Raw genomic sequence first — 19,064 nt, 5'->3', positions numbered from 1 at the left:
ACAGGATATTTTTTAACCCATCTAAAGATACGTTTCCATGAATTTCATTTGAAACGTTAGTTGCATGGTGGAATTATTTAGATTAAGTTTGGGGTTTAAAATTGTCCCACATTTTTTTTTTGACAGGATATTTTTTAACCTATCTAAAGATGCGTTTCCATGAATTTCATTTGAAACGTTAGTTGCATGGTGGAATTATTTAGATTAAGTTTGGGGTTTAAAATTGTCCCACATTTTTTTTTTTTACAGGATATTTTTTAACCCATCTAAAGATACGTTTCCATGAATTTCATTTGAAACGTTAGTTGCATGGTGGAATTATTTAGGTTAAGTTTGGAGTTTAAAATTGTCCCACATTTTTTTTTTTGACAGGATATTTTTTAACCCATCTAAAGATACGTTTCGATGAATTTCATTTGAAACGTTAGTTGCATGGTGAAATTATTTAGGTTAAGTTTGGGGTTTAAAATTGTCCTACATTTTTTTTTTGACAGGATATTTTTTAACCCATCTAAAGATACGTTTCCATGAATTTCATTTGAAACGTTAGTTGCATGGGATTATTTATATAATCCCCCGCTCTGTTAGGAAGAATTTATTTAAATATTACTTTTTTTCAGATTTAAGAAATATTTTATGTTTAATAATTGAAGTAATACACGATGGTGGAGAAAAAAAGAAAATTAATATACTCCACAATTCTCACTTATAGTCTCCAATAATAGGATTATAGATGACTATAATCATTTACGTTATATTATTAAAATTTGTAATGAACAAAACGAAGAACAGTCAATTAATCAAAAATTCAAATATTAGTAATCAAACAGTATAAATTACTTGATTCTCTTTAACACTGCAGCTATCAATCAGTTCGTAATTGTTTTATTCTCGAAATTACGTAAATATAAAACTTTCAAAGTGTATTTTCAGAGATTTCAATGATTTTTCATATAAAATAATTATATAAACAATATAAAATAATATAAACAAATGTAATCCATTATATTATAAATTGTCTTTTCACTGTAATACTTACTTACTTACACTTACCTATTATTTGCTAATTTCTTTTATTCAAGCGTAATTTTATTCATTACATACTAATTTCCTGCGATAGTCGCTTTTCTTTCACTGTAATGCCTCTAATGGAAATTTTACGTTTTAATCGTCATCATACATTCCGCCGTCAATTAAATACCGTCAATTTTTATTCTCTTCAGGTACTATTGATTATATACTTTCAGCAAACCGAAAACTGGCTCGTCTGCATCTTCAAGTGAACTCTGTCTCTCTCTCTTTCTCTCTGTCGTTGAGCGAACGTTCGTTTCCGCGGCGAAGTTGGCCAAGTCGAAACGTGGGCTCGGGCTTTGCGCGTGGGCCACCGATCGTTCTCGATCGACCCTTTCGAGTGGCGAGCCGACATTCCAGAGATCGATCGTAAAAATCCTCGTCGAAGGCTAAATCTCAACCGGCGCGGTTCTTCGTGATCCGAGGAGAGAGAAAGGCCTATCTATCGTCTAAAGACCTAAATTCAACTGTAGATCTTGCGAGGTAAATTGAGATCGACTTTTGCAAAAAGGGAAAGCTTTACAGCCCTACGTTAAAAACGAATGATTTGTATTAATTAATCAAGAATTAAAACCTCGGAGATCCCCCCCAAAAAAATAATTCAACATTGCCGATCTTTCTAATGTACAATTGATGTCGTGTCTTCGTTAGACTGTCTTTGCTGCACGAGATGACGCGACACCGCTGAAAAAGATACTTGTGCCCCCCGGAATAACGCGTTTCTTCGACTCCAAACTATGGTGTCAAACGTTATCATTGAATTTTTGTATTTTAGATATATTAAATATTTTATGTATTGATAATTTTGAATTTATTTATATAATTGTATCTTTTTTGGTAAAAATTCCAATATGTGTGATTCATGGATGATTATTAATATAGGCTCATGTTGAAGCTTCTTTTTCTAGTACAATAATTTTAGCTTTAGTTGTATTAAAATTAGGAAGATATGGAATATCACGAATTATATATATATATAATAAAATTTATATTTAGTAATAATTAATTTATTTGGAATATTGCTTTTAAGAATAATTTTATCCTATTTAGTAAAAATTACAATATATATAATTCATGGATGATTATCAAAAGCTCGTGTTGAAGCTTCTTTTTTTAGTAGAATAATTTTAGCTTTAGTTATATTAAAATTAGGAAGATATGGAACATTACGAATTATATATATAATAAAATTTATATTTAATATATATAATATTATATTAATATAATATTATAATATATATATAATTTTTATATATATACATAATAAAATTTATATTTAATAATAATTAATTCATTTGGAATATTGTTTTTAAGAATTATATGTTTGTGTCGATTAGATACGAAATTAATTGTCGCTACTTCTTCAATTGTTCATATAGGAATTCTATTAATAAGAATATTAAGATCACATGGAAGATATTTTATAATCATCAGGCATGGATTTATTTCTTCTGGATTATTTTATTTAATTAATTTAATTTATAATCAAACTAACAGGCGAGTAATTTGATTCAATCCCTCAAAAGACATCCTGTGTACACTCGAGGAGACATTTCTTGCATTAAAAATTATTCAAAAGCACTGGGAATAATCTCTCGTTGACAACATACCCCTACAATGCATACTATGTTACCTTCCTACACGAGACCAAAAGTAAATATTGAAGCAATATTTTTAGAAAACGAACAAATTGCTTTGTATTAACCCCTTAGGCGTTCATGTCGTCACGAAAAGGTGGAATCTTTTTTGTTTAACGTCGATTATACTCGTGGTGTAGAAAAGAAAATTCGCATTTGCTGTTTATTGTAAAATTCAGGTGAAAGGATTATAATTATATCTGTAATTTTAGCACGTTTTAGAATGTTTCAAGGCAACGACACAGACAAAGAAAACGTGCACTTGAAAAATAACGGGAATTGTTCGGAGAAATCTGACGCAATCGGCACGATGCAAGAACAAGTTAAATTTATCTGTGATCGTTTTAATTTCGCGATTGTCTGATTTTTTTCACGACTTTATGAAAAATCATGTTCTTTCCGGAATTTTCGAATTTTCAATGTGTGCTTCTTTCTTTTCTACGGAATAATTTTCAGAAAGTAAAGTGTTTAGCTCCGCAAGTACCAATAAAATTGGAAATTTTTCAAAGAAACACCGAACAAAGAATTTATCATTTTTTTACGATTCAACTCAATCTTACAGCAAGTACATTTACTGTGTGTTTTCGTCGAGTTTTCGTCTAGTCGTTGCCTAGAAATAATAATAATTAAGCCCACCAGTGCACATTTTTAAAATGAAAGGATTGTGAAATATGACTGAAGATTAAAAATGATTTGCTATATATTATTATACTATTATTATATCATTTACTGTACATTATTATACTGTTATTATATCATTTACTGTACATTATTATACTATTATTATATTATTCACTATACATTATTATACTATTATTATATTATTTACTATACATTATTATACTGTTATTATATTATTTACTATACATTATTATACTATTGTTGTATTAATTACTATACATTATTTTACTATTATTATATTATTTATTATGCATTATCATACTATTATTATACTATAATTATATTATTTACTGTACAGTATTATACTATTATTATATTATTTACTCTACATTATTATACTATTATTATATTATTTACTATACATTATTTTAGTATTATTATATTATTTACTATATATTATTATACTATTATTATATTATTTACTATACATTATTATACTGTTATTATATTATTTACTATACATTATTATACTATTCTTATATTATTTACTATACATTATTATACTGTTATTATATTACTTACTATACATTATTTTACTATTATTATATTATTATTATATTATTTACTGTACATTATTATACTATTATTATATTATTTATTAAATATATTTACTATTTATGAAAATATATTTCAAAGAAACACCAAACAAAGAATTTACCATTTTGTTATGATTCAACTCAATCTTATCAGCAAGTGCATTTACTGTGCGTTTTCGTCGAGTATACTCCAGTATACTCTGCCCAGAAATAGTAATTAAGCACACTCAATGCACATTCTCAAAATGAAAGGATCGTGAAATGTGACTGAAGATTACAAATGATTTGCTCTATATTATTATACAATTATTTACTGTACATTATTATACTATTATTATATTTTCTTATTTATTATTCACTATACGCTATTATACTATTATACCATCATATTATTTCCTATACATTATTGCACTATTATTCCATTATTTACTATACATTATTACACTGTTATTAGATATATTTACTAAATATATCTACTATTTATGAATTATCAACCATACATCAACTGTACAAACGAGGACAACTAAGCGACCACCTCCGGTGCCAATAATAGTTAACCTTGCCAGAGAGAAGGTGTCTCTCCTTTCTCCTTTTTTCGCCTCTCTCCTCTTTCTTTTCCTCTTCCTCTTACGTAAACGTATCAAGGGTACGGCGTAACGTTGCGAGTGGAACGCCAGCGATTTAAAGGGAGGGAAGAGGGACGAGAAGAAAAAAAAAAAAAAAAAACGAAATAAGAAAGAGATTACGTGCGAGGGTTAGGGTGATTAGGGGAGCGGGGCGGATTCGTAATCGGCGCTTTTGAAACGACGGGGATAATGTAATCGACACTGAAAGAGTCGCTCGCTCGTAACTTCTGACAGCCGGTGAATGGAAACGTGAATGGAAACGCCGCGGCGTGCCCCGTGCGATCGCTACGAAAGTAAGAGGCGTTCATTCGCTCGCGTGGCAATCAGCGCGCGGACGAAAAGTCAAAGGATCGTTCCTCGACGCGGCGCTGCGCCGTTAGGGGAGAGACAGAGAGAGAGAGAGAGAGAGAGAGAGATCTTTCAAGGTAGCCTGAGAAACGGCCGAGGAAATCGGCTCGCGATTCCAACCGCCGCCGTTCCACGGACTCGTTTTCTTTTCTTTTTTTTTTTTTTTTTTTTCATTCTTCCCCGCCGGCGGACGTTGAATTAACGGTTTTTATATTGAAATCGCCGGCCGACGTATGCCGCGGTTCGATTAGAATGGTAAATTAGACGGCTGGTAAATAAAACACCGCTTAATTGCCCTGCAGCCGGTGGAGAAATATCATAGTAACGCGATCTCGCTCGGGGAAACGGTAAACTCGTCCCAGTTGTTGCATTGGTAATTGTTAAACGCAACGATATGTCATCGTTTTGCTCCATTTTTTTTTTTTTTTTTTTTTATTTTATTTATTCGTTCATTTTTTATTATCCAAAGTCGTAAAGGTTAGACTTGGGTCTATGGTTCATTCGTTTCAGCTATATTTATCTATAGTGTATTAGTTTCCCTTCTCGATCCAATTTTATTGTCAGCGTTTTCTCAATTCTACGCTGGATATAGTTCGATCCTTTTTTTTTTTTTTCCAATTTTTCGACTGCCAGAGGATTTGTGAGAAAGATTCATAGATCTCTGTTCGTCATCGAACGAAAGATGATTTAATGATTTCACGCTTGTGCAGACAAATATTTACAATATTCGAACTAGCAATAGACAGAAGTTAAATTTCAGTAAAATAAATTACAGTAAAATAAATGAAGAAGCGCTTTGGAATTATTACAATTGGCCAGCTTCCACGATTTCCTTTCTTAATCGCGCGAAAGAATAAAGAGTTTAAAGAGAAGGTACGCCGATTTTTGTGCAATCGATCGAAGGTGAATCTGCAATGAGCGCGGCCGATCGATCCGAAAATGCGAGCGCGGCAGCGAGTCGACGAGAGTCGAGGGGAAGGAGATCGGAGAAAATGAATGGAACCGGGAGAGAGAACATTGTGGAATATATTTCTTTGGTTCGGCGTGCGTCTAACGCTCAGCTGCAAACTCCCACGATCGGTTCATGGTCTTGGCTGGCAAAGTCGGCGGAGATCGGCGCAACAGCGCGATCACCGTTTCCCAATGTCTTTTCCTCGCGATTTCTGCGACAAGCCGGCAACATTTCAGCCGCGTAATCCGCGCCGTGTATCCATTGTGCGTTTCTATCGCGGCCATTTCTAAGCATCGTACGTTGTTTCTTCCCTCTCCGACTCGTTTCGAAACTCTACGACAAAGAGACACATCGAAACAGCCACAAAATATTCGACTCTCTACAAATCGAACAAAATTTGCGCAACTCGATCAAAATATTCTAAGCGTGTGAGCTATTGCAATTATTTAAAAATAGATTGCAATTTATTTTTAATGAATTATACAATTTGTTAGATTTAAAGCATACGATTTGTACAATTACGTTTCTGGCTGTAGAAATTCATACCGATTTTGACAAAGAGACCTGTGTGCTTCAAGCAATTCTGGAAAAGAAAATCTCTCAAAATCATAAATTGTAATTTATTTTTAATAAATTATACAATTTATGTATTTCAATGATTATAGAATTTATTAGATTTAAATTACACAATTTGTACAATTATGTTTCTGGAAAAGAAAATCTCACAAAATCATAAGTTGCAATTTATTTTTCATAAATTATACAATTTACTTAATTTGGATAATTATACAATTTATTAGATTTGAATTATACGATTTGTACAATTATGTTTCTGAGAAATTCATACCGATTTTAACAAAGACACCTGTGTGCTTCAAGCAATTCTGGAAAAGAAAATGTCTCAAAATCATAAATTGCAATTTATTTTTCATAAATTATACAATTTACTTAATTTGGATAATTATATTTGGATAATTTATTAGATTTGAATTATACGATTTGTACAATTATGTTTCTGTCTAAGAAATTCATACCGATTTCGACAAAGACACCTGTGTCCTTCAAGCAATTCTGGAAAAGAAAATCTCTCAAAATCATAAATTGTAATTTATTAGATTTAAATTACACGATTTGTACAATTATGTTTCTGTCTGAGAAATTCATACCGATTTCGACAAAGACACCTGTGTCCTTCAAGCAATTCTGTAATTCTCAGTATTTATCAGAAAATTCAACGATCCTCGAAAGATTTTATTCCAAAGAAGAAAGAAAACTCTATCGATAGTTGCGACAAAAAAAAAAAAAAAAAAAAAAAAAAAGGTAAAAGCTGTGGCCAAAAGTGAAATTAAAATACTTGGAAGTTATTCAGATCGCTCAAGTTGCAGTGACTTGTTGGCCAATCAATTTCACGTCCGGAAAATATTTTAGTATCGACGAATCAGCTGACGAACGTTTTTTCGTTCTCTCTCTCTTCCTCGCGTCTCTCACTTTCTTGCGAAAGTCGACCGAGACAAACGACAGCAGGGTTCTCCGCTGTTTACGTTTCATTTTCTTTCAGTTGGCAGAGGCACGAACGTTCCGCTGCCTGATTCACATATCCAACAGTATCTCGCAGCAGAAAATCGACAAGACTCCGTTTTCCCCGAGCGGAGATCATCATCCCATTATTTATTCCCTCAGTCAGCGATGATTATATCCAACAGCCTGAATCCTGATGGGATCATCATTTTCATAAACTTCCGTTAAAAGCTAACGGTGGATCACGCTAATCTACGGCGAGGATCTAGATGGAAATTCTCTCGCGTCGCCGTTGAACTTGGAAGCTTCTTCTTGGAGCGAATTCTTTCCAAAAAAAAAAAAAAAAAAAAAAAAAAACGAAAGAGAAAGAGAGAAAAGGAAATTCGACGCGTGGTGTGATACTGGTTGGGAGACGCTGAGTTTCAACCTACCTACGTGTAGCATTTTGCATCGCATATATATATACGTGTGCACGCTGTAAGTATACATACACACACACATATATATATATATATATATATATATATATATATATATATATATCGCAACGCGTAGATATAGAGAGGCACACGGGTGTAAAGGCGCCCTTACGATCCCACGGCGGCTCCGGCGTGCTTCTGTGGCCTTGCGGCGTGAAAGGCACACGGAAACCGGCGCGTCCATCTTGTTACGTAAAGCCCAAGTTTTCATGAGACCGCCCGTCACATCGAGTAACGTATACATGTTGTGTATGCACGTACGTACGTATGCCTCGCGTGTACGATACCTCTTCGCCGTGGAGGAAGGAAGAGGCGTCGGACGGACGGGCGAACGTCGACGAACCTTTTGAATCCGGCTCCGCGACGCCGCGTGCCAACCACCGGCACCGTTCTTCGCTCTAATTAACTCGCGGCACCGGGTCCCTTCTCGCAGCTTTGTCCCCCGACGCTGCCGATCTCTTCAACGTGACGCCAACTCTCGCGAATTAGAAATCTCGTACGCGCGATGAAATTTTAGGAAACCGCCTCTCCCTTGGGACAGATGTAGTAAAATTGGCCCATTTTGGCCAATTGGTTTAGGTTTGGGTTTGGGTTTGGGTCTCGTGTCGTGGCTACGTCTCGAGACGTTATTATATTGTGTAACACGTCGATTGTTACGTGATTGTTTGTTAAATTAAAAAGTAAATCTGAAAATCTCTTTGTCTTTTTTTTGTGAAAGAAAATTCTACGTAATTGGGGTAAATGACGAGTCGTTTCCGTCAATTTTGTTACATCTTTATTAATGTGATGTAACTTTGTTACATCTTAAATTGTGGTTAAATTATGAATTAAATTAGTATTTTATATGTAAATAATTTATATTAAATATATATATATATAATACAATTAATATAAATTAAAATTAATAATTATAAAGTAATATGTATAAAATTAATATAAGTTATATAAAAAAATTATAAAAAGTGTAAAATTAATATGTATTAAATTATATAAAAAGATTATAAAAAGTGTAAAATTAATATGTATTAAATTATATAAAAAGATTATAAAAAGTGTAAAATTAATATGTATTAAATTATATAAAAAGATTATAAAAAGTGTAAAATTAATATGTATTAAATTATATAAAAAGATTATAAAAAGTGTAAAATTAATATGTATTAAATTATATAAAAAAATTATAAAAAGTGTAAAATTGATATGTATTAAATTGTATAAAAAATTATAAAAAGTATAAAATAAATATGTATTAAATGATATAAAATTAATATATACATATAATAATTTATATTAAATACATAGATGTATAATAAAATTAATAAAAAGTTCTATATAATTTAATGAAAATTAAATTTAAATTAAAAGTGCCAGCAATAGTTAAACTTATACTACAAGTTAATGATTTCTAAAATTTTATTATAGCAAAAATAATTGTCATGTTAGGTGAAATTTAAATTAGTATTAATAGTATAAAATTTTTGTATTAAAATGTATTAAAACTGAATAATAAACTAGGATTAAACTATTTGTTTATTTATCTGAATAATCGATATCTGAAGAAAAAAATGTATATATTCATTAAATTTCGATTATATTGTGTTGTGATTATTTTTTGATTATATGAGACTATTCAATTATACGTACAAATCTTATTTCTCGAATGAAAGCGAACAAGAAGAAGGATTATTATGATTTAATACAATTCAATAATAAGATGTAGCGCACTAAATGTTCTACGTCTGCAAATTTTCTAACAAAAACTATAATCTTTATTAATTAACACTTTTGGATAGTTCAAGCTATTCAGGAGCGTGTATCGGAGATTTTTCCACCGTACAAACTATAATACATTTCGTTCTTATATTTCTACCTTTCATTTTGTTAAAATCGCTTAACGTGTATACACTGCAACTGAATCTGACAATTAATGGAAACGGCAATATTGAAAAACAATTGATGATACGTCTTTTAGTTCGGGAAACCTCTGAAACGTTACAGGCGAACGATTTTTAGCGTTGTTTTGACGTTCAATTTCAAATGTTTCAAGCATTGCGCACGACTGAAAACATCTGAAAAACGCGTGCAGAAAAACAGGGATGTGCTTCCCGATTGCAGCGATATAAAGACGCCTGACGTGCACGTAAAAATTTATTTATACAAGATCAACAATTGAAGCCACGCTGATCAATCTCAGGAAAACGATGACGACGTCGCATAATATTTTCGACGTCCATCTCGGAATCTGTGATTCTTTCTGTCACCTATTTACAAAAGTGTGAGTCAGTCACTTAAAAAAAAAAAAAGAAAAGTTGAATAAATATTGTCAATAAGAACTTGCGATGTGTCGAAATTTAATTCGTGAGATTAAAATAACAACAGATATATATTTATATGCATGTATTTTCAAACGAGACTACAACGTGTTTTAATATAATTATAATTGTTTAACAGTATCATTTATAATTTAGTTATATTTTATAATTTTTAGTTATAATTTATAATTACGATATAATTATTTACACATTCATAACGTATATTTATTTTATTTATTAATTATACATTACAATATATATTAGTATATTGTACATATTATAATATATGTTACAATTATAATTATATAATAGTATATCATTTATGCTTTAGTTACATTCTATAATATTTAGTTGTAATTTATAATTACGATATAATTATTTACACATTCATAACGTATATTAATTATATATTACAATATATATTAGTGTATTATACATATTATAATATATAATTATAATTATATAACAGTATCATTTATAATTTAATTACTTATTTATTAATTATACATTACAATATATATTAGTGTATTATACATATTATAATATATAATTATAATTATATAATAGTATCATTTATAATTTAGTTATATTCTATCATTTATAATTATATAACAGTATCATTTACAATTTAGTTATATTCTATAATTTTTAGTTACAATTTATAATTACAATATAATTATTTACACACTCATAACGTATATTTATTTTACTTATTAATTATATATTAGTAATATATGTTACAATTATAAATTATATAACAGTATCATTTATAATTTAATTACATTCTATAATTTTTAGTTATAATGTATAATTACGATATAATTATTTACACATTCATAACGTATATTTATTTTATTTATTAATTATACATTACAATATATATTAGTGTATTATACATATTATAATATATAATTATAATTATGTAACAGTATCATTTATAATTTAGTTATATTCTATAATTTTTAGTTACAATTTATATAATTACAATATAACTATTTACACACTCACAACGTATATTTATTTTACTTATTAATTATATATTAGTAATATATGTTACAATTATAAATTATATAACAGTATCATTTATAATTTAGTCATTTATAACTACGATTATATAATCATTCATACATTCGTAACCTACATTTCTACTTCATTTGTTATAGTAGCTTGTTTTATATAATTAAAATAGCTGTTGCGGCTGCTGACGTATAAAACCGCGTGACTGTTGCACACCTATATGTAAATTGTTTTCACGTTTACAGCGGGGAATGCGTAAAAATAATCGCCATGCGCAAAAATACGCAAGAATCTATTGTTAAGATCGTGGAATTCTCGAACGCCTGGTGAACAGGAGTAAGGGAATTACATTTTTGCGATAGTTTAGCCGCTGCCGGCTCGGCTACCGGTACTCACCCGTTATTTATGAATGAATTAACGTCACGCTATCTCCGCCGCGAGTACGCTACCGATTACTATTAAGGAACCGTTCCGTCGAGCGCGTCGCACACGGAACACGGAATAGCAACTGACGTACAACTGAAACAACGTTGGCTACGTGAATTCGACGACGATCCGTGTGGCAATGGCATCGGTGATCCCTCTGCTTTAGATTAGCGTACCTTTGTACCACGATACACCAATATCTTTCACATAAACGCCACGTGGGTGTGGGTCCGTGAAGCCTCTTTACAATTTCAAAAAATTTATTACGAAGGCAACTAACTGATGAGATATCTCCGTCAGATTTGTCCCATGTACTCGGTGGTTGTCAAGATTTTCGTCACACTGCATCTCGTAGGCACCCTGTTGACGAATAAGATACTAAACGAACCTCTTGCAAAATGGTTACTTCTCAAGAGAAGGCACATGGCGTGTATGTCAGTGGTTTATTGAAATCAAATCGGATCTGCAGAAACTTCAGAACTAGGTATTGAAGAGATTCGTGCATGGGACGTGAAATTTATGGGGATAAATGTGCTTCGTGCAACTAACGGTGCCCATACAGACGCACGCAGATGAGAAACTTAAATACATAACGTCTCATTCTACAATAATTTCCACTCGTCTGTCTTTTCATTTGCTTTCGTGATAAATCTTTGAAACTGTAAAGAAACTTTATGGACATGGCTCGGGGTCTCGTTGACGAGATCTACAATTGATTTCTCGATTAACTTCATATTCGTTTCACGATTAATTTCTCAGCGTCGCGTGCAAACTGAGTGATCAGCACACGATTGTTCAGAAACGGGCTCTCACTCCCATCGCAATGAAATGAAACTAATCAATTTATTGTTACAAATATAGACAGGGACGTACGTAGATCTCGTTTCAGCGAGAACCAGCTTCATTTTGTTCGCGAGTCGTAGGCAGGCCGCACGTGGATTCTTGCGAAAATGCCTGCGAGTGGCCTGAAAAAATAAAGCGCGCCGATAAGCGCGTACCTGATAAAGTCTCTCTCTCTCTCTCTCTCTCTCTCGGCTGCGCTTTATCGCTGTTTGCCCGGCGCGATAGCGATGCGCAAAAATGAGGTTGAAATTGCAAAACTGCAGCGGCGCGGCGGCAGGAGGGCGAGGGCTGGTTGATAAATCGCGCAAAAAGGGTCTCGTGGCAGGGAACATAACGGACCTCGGGGGGGGGGGGGGGTCCGCGGGGGGGGGGGGGGGGTCCGCGGGGAGGGGGGAAGACGAGGGGACGAACACAGAGAGAAAGAGAGAGAGAGAGAGAGGGCCGGTGCATTCGATGCACCGCGTCGAGGGGACCGCGTAATCTGAAAGGCTTATAAACCTGCATCCGGCGCGGCGATCGATAACGGCAGTTATCGGCGTTTCCTACGAATCGCCGCCACTTCCTCCCCATTTCTTTTCCACCTTGATACACGACGCTCTTTTCGAGGTGAACGAAAGTTCACCTCGAGTATCTCTCTCTCTCTCTCGTCGAATTTGATGAGAAAGGAAAGATCGAGACGCGATTACGCAACTTTCTGCGCGCCATCTTCCACGGGTCGCGGAAGGCCAGATATGGCTTAATTCCAGGCGAACGGAGACGGAGAACTCGGCCCTTCCTGGCGAGGGAACATGCCTCGGTCTTTTATTAATTGATCGAAATTAGAGCGAGCACTCGGCCCGCTCTCTTCATTGACAGAGAGGCTCCACCGACCGGTGCAATGACCGCTCTTCTCTCGGCTCTCTCTCTCTCTCTCTCTCTCTCTCGGTGATTCGACTCCGGCCGATGACGTGCCACCCTGCAACTGCCCGGCGAAATGTTTATTTCGCGCCGCGTTACGCGGAAAACCGCGTCGGGGAAACGCTTTGCCCGCTTGTCGGATTCGTCGAATTATTTGCGTCGAAATTTATCCGCTCGCTGCTCCCGCGCAATCGAAAATCTTCGTGATGGTAAAAAGTTAATTTCTTTCGTTAACGGTAAATTGCGATTGTTCACCTTCGTATTGCAAATATGCGAATATGTTAAATAGCTGTAGGCTATCGACGACTATCAACTACAGTGCGTGCAGTACAGTGTTTGAACTTACGTCTTGCCAATGCGATGTTTATCGATAATTGGTTCTCGTGAGATGGTTACGTCGAGTTAAAAGTTGTTTTAAGAACGAGTTTTAAGAACTTTAGGGGAAATTTGAAGATGCAAAGTTGCAAGAATTGCATGCGACATCGAAAGAGTATAGAATATGTTGTCGAGGAATACTTTTTAGAATGTTCAGCGCGGGAAACGAAGATCCATAGTCCAGTTATCAGCTACAACGGTTTATTAATTTGTAACTTGCAGTTTATAATTATATATATATATACGCTATTTATAAATAAATATTATATATTATATATAAGGTAACTTGCACACCTGAAATAACTTTCAAATTACGCGTCTAATGAAAAATTGTTTAATGCAAAAGCATTGTGTGATTTTAATGGCGTGTCAATTGTTTATGTGAATTGATTTTGTATCAATTTTCAAGGTCATCTCTTATTTTATTAAAAATTTAATAATTAAGTAATATAATTTAATATTTAAGAATTTAATATTTCATAATTAAATAATTATGTAATTTAATATTTAAGAATTCAATATTTTATAATTAAATAATGTAATTTAATATTTAAGAATTTAATATTTTATAATTAAATAATTATGTGATTTAATATTTAAGAATTTAATATTTTATAATTAAATAATTATGTAATTTAATATTTAAGAATTTAATATTTTATAATTAAATAATTATGTAATTTAATACTTAAGAATTTAATATTTTATAATTAAATAATATAATTTAATATTTAAAAATTCAATATTTTATAATTAAATAATTATGTAATTTAATATTTAAAAATTTAATATTTCATAATTAAATAATGTAATTTAATATTTAAAAATTTAATATTTCATAATTAAATAATGTAATTTAATATTTAAAAATTTAATATTTCATAATTAAATAATGTAATTTAATATTTAAGAATTTAATATTTTTCTTTGCATCGTAAATGAAAAGACTATTCAATTCCAAGTAAAGAGATATTGACCCCGCATTGGTCCTAAACCTGATACTTAAACATAGTTTGTCCCGAGGATGAGAACAATCGATGTATAAAATTATACATACACGGACAATATTTCAAAAACATAATACACAATATTTTACAAAAAATATACATTATTACATAAAAATACATATAGATAATATTTCCCATCCGACTTGATTCACTCCAAGATCATTTAGCAAATCGTTGACCTAACCTAAACCTACGTTGAACGATTGTCAATGAAAGGAGCATCGGGCTGGAGAAGTTGGGAACACCATAGGAAAAATCGGCGAACATTCAGGAAATCAGCGTAATGCCTGTTCTTCGGTCGCGCGCGCGCGAGAACTGGCCCGCTAATGACGCCGGTAATCCGACGAGGAGTCACGCGTTAAACTCGACGCGCAATAGCATTTGATTTTACGACTGTTCCACTCCGGTGGCGCGACTGTTACGGGGAAAGTTGCTCCCGGGGAAGATTTTAAGGGGATACTGAAACGCGTACGCCGAGTTTGCGCCGCGGCAACTCCTCCGTATGCACGCTAATTGCGAAACACGCTATCAACTTCCTGTCCCACCGTGTCTCTCCTTCTTCCGTCTCTGCTCCGCTGATCATTCTCGCGCCAGCGTCTTCGAGGGAAATTCGTCCGAGATGCTGATTTCGCCCGACCAAATCGACGAAATATACGTCGCGGAAAATTGGAAAGTTGACGACAAGGTGAGAGCGGATGTATATTAATTGAAGAGTTCTCGTATCCAAAGCGACACTTAAGTCGTTGCTTACTCATTCTGCGGGAGAGTGGGACAACAACACTCTAGCATTCCTTTAATTCCAAAAAAAAAAAAAGACGAAATATTCATCGCACTTGCTTTTATTAATTTAAGTGAGTTTACACGATCGAGAAGAGTTCAACAGAGTTAAATAAAAATGGCCCGCAATAGTTTCCTTCAAGAAAATAGAAGAATGTTCTAATATTATTTAATTTAGTTTTATAGATTCTGATCAGTTTTCACAAAAAATATTCATTACGTTTTTTGCTTTTATTAATTTAAGTAAGTCACACGATCGAGAAGAGTTCAACAGAGTTAAATAAAAATGGCCCGCGATCGTTCCCTTCAAGAAAATGGAAGAATGTTCTAATACATTTAGTTTCATAGATTCTGATCAGTTTTCACAAAAAATATTCATTACGTTTTTTGCTTCTATTAATTTAAGTAAGTCACACGATCGAGAAGAGTTCAACAGAGTTAAATAAAAATGGCCCGCGATCGTTCCCTTCAAGAAAATAGAAGAATGTTCTAATACATTTAGTTTCATAGATTCTGATCAGTTTTCACAAAAAATATTCATTACGTCATTTTTTGCTTTTATTAATTTAGAAAAGCTGAAAAGTTTAAGTCGGTCTCGAGCTCGGAGGAAGTTCAACCACTTGCGCTGGCAACCGATTGCGGACCGTAACGAGTGACCAAACGAGGTACACAGTAATTCGTCGCTTTCTTTCTCGAACTCGTCGGTACGACATCACTATGGATAGAAATTATGATGAAGCAATAAATTTATTATTCGTTTCGTCCGAGTTATACTTAAATATTCTTCAGACTGAGAAAATATTGCAACTTTGGGACGAAAATGGGTGTCAGGACAGTTGGAAGTTTTCAAGAAATCGATTTCTTGTTTTTGTTTTAAATAGTAGTTCCAAATAAGATACAAAAGGTCCTTTAAAACGACTTACTTTGGGGTATAATAATAAATCCAAGGATACAGAATAATTGAATTTGTATAACTGTTTACAACTTTAAGCAGTATTATAAAGTGTAAATCGTGTAATTCAAATATTTATTTTTGGTGAATCGAATATTAGAGGACTTGGATTCAATTTAGTTGTGAATTGCAAGAACTATGCGCCGTGATATATAAGTAAAAAAAGTAAATAAAGGATACGTATGAAAAATGACATTCTGAAACTTTAAACGCGTTTCTCTCGAAACTAGGTTTTTGGAAACGGTGTGCGAGATACCTCGGAATCTAACCAACCGATTACCGTGAAACTTGGTATATATCTTTCGTGTAACATTTACTAGGGATTGACGATCGAACATTTTTTTAATATTTAACAATTTCGAGAAATACAAACAAAAAAACGTAGAAACTTTTGGCATAAATTCGACACATCAGAAACAAATAGCCGCTATTTTCATAATTCTCAGAAAAATGAAAATGTAGTCGGAGTATCGTTTACTTTTGAACTTTCTCTGCCTTTGGCTGGAATCATGCACACCGATGGGCAATGTAAAAAAAAACAGTTGTGTAAAAGGATGCTAAAAAGTTGAAAAGTTAACCAAGTGGCTTGTTTTTTTCTCTTTTAACCTGGCTTCTTATAGTTCGCAATGTGTTAAAAACCTCGTGTCAATCAAACACGTATCTTCCAAAGTGTTCGTAATTTCTAGTCCCCCTCAAAACTGTCCCGCCCCCCTTAACTGAACATCAACTGTACCGCAAGAAGCACCGGGCCCTAACAAAAAAATCGCGGGCTGCTAAAAAGAGCTTCCGTTGGATGTTCGCAGCGGTACGATACGCGCGCGATCGAGAAGGCTATAACGCCGGCGTCTTTAATTACGCGTTGCACGCAGAATGTTGACGCGGTTCATCTGGCTTCACGCGTTGGCGTTTTAAATAACGGGCGGCGCGGCGTCGGCTCCTTGATCGTCACACTGGAAATTATCCAGCGTGGAGGATCGATCGAGCGAGCGAGCGAGCGGCGAGGCTGCCGCTAACTCGTGTGCCCGGTTGCTTCCGCACACCGTGGCTGCCTCTCGTAACATAGTTTTGCAAAAACCGCCGCGGCTGAGCGCGGAACGCGTAACCGGTAATCGGTATCTAGGCCTGCGGCTGTGCTCCCCGTTCGCAATAATTCCCGAGAAACGGACATCGTCAGAGGAGACACATTATCCTCCCCCCCGTCCCACCGAACAATGGGCCGAAAGTTAAGAGATTTTCGGGGGAGGGAAATTCGAGACGGATGCTCTCGGATACGCTATCCTATCTAGCCCCGTAGCCCTCTCTCATTGTCTCTCTGTATCGTCGATAAACCCGCGTACTCGCGGCGAAACGCGCATTGTTTGGGCAGCGTGTCCGCCGCTCACCGGCACGCACGCACACACCCGGTAAGCCGTGAGGCATGTACGCGCGGATTAAGCGAGTACACGGCGGATTTATAAGCGGACCCCGGTGGGCATCCCCGGTTTCAGACAATGCCGCCGCACTCGGCAACACACGGGCATTAAGCGAACACGAGAGTTTTAGTCTCTCGCAAGTGCAGCTTGAAATTAACTAAGTAACAATAGGCGTCGCCCTGATTTCACCTGTCTCTCTCTCTCTCTCTCTTACCTGTCGTCCTTTGCAAACACATTCTTCTCAACAGCCTTCTTCTTTCCTCCTTCCTTTGTTCCATCGAGCGTTCGGATTCGAAAAATCAGCCACCATCCGGCTGGCTAACCGATCGCTAAACGATTCTAACTCGATCGATTCGTTTCCACGAGCTTGAGCTATTTGCTGCGAGAGGGAGGGGGGAGGGGGGAGGGGGGAGGGGGGGATGAGGAGGAGCTAGAAGCTCGCGGAGGAACACCGTTGCGATGATGTCGTGGACGCCTGGCTGGTATAACGCGCGGCGATACCCGATACTCGATAAAGCGCATTTCGCGGCCGTAATGGATCGCTTGCCCGGCACACGAGTTAATAGGTGTTTAAATTACTCGCGGCTACTAGTAGGTAGGCGGAGGGTGATGAGCGCGCGTCACTCGTTCGGAAGGGAACCGGGCCGAATTAGGGCCGCGCCGCGCGAAAATAATTAATCGAAACAGCGATCCAACGAACGCGATTACGCCGCGTTTTCGCGGTATTTCGGGCACGTTTCGCCAGGCATTCCACCCGCCGAGATGAAATCTCGCCGGTATCTTTTCGTTCTTCGGCAACTGATTCGCGAGAATCCTCGGCGAGATAAACACGAAAAATGTGAAGAATTTGTAAACGTGAAAAAAAAAAACGTGTAAAGTAAAAAATGTGTGAATGTATGAGCGTGGAAATATATCAATATATATAAACTTGTGTATTTATAGATATATAACATATATTACATAATAATTTGTGCATATATAATTAATAATATATAATACATATGTAATACTAATACGTGTAAAGTATGTATGTATATGTATAAATATAATGTAAAATATAAATAAACGTGAATACTGTGAATACGTATACAATCCACAAGTACGTATAAATTTTCCTTGAAAATGTGAAAAATCTGTAAATGTAAAGGAACACACAACTTGTATATCTTATAAATATAAATATATAATATATATTACA

The sequence above is a fragment of the Frieseomelitta varia genome, unplaced genomic scaffold, assembly GCF_011392965.1.
Source record: "Frieseomelitta varia isolate USP_RPSP 00005682 unplaced genomic scaffold, Fvar_1.2 scaffold_502, whole genome shotgun sequence".
In the NCBI taxonomy this organism is placed as follows: Eukaryota; Metazoa; Arthropoda; class Insecta; order Hymenoptera; family Apidae; genus Frieseomelitta; species Frieseomelitta varia.
The sequence above is the reverse complement of the archived record's forward strand: the minus strand, read 5'-3'. Positions refer to the sequence as shown.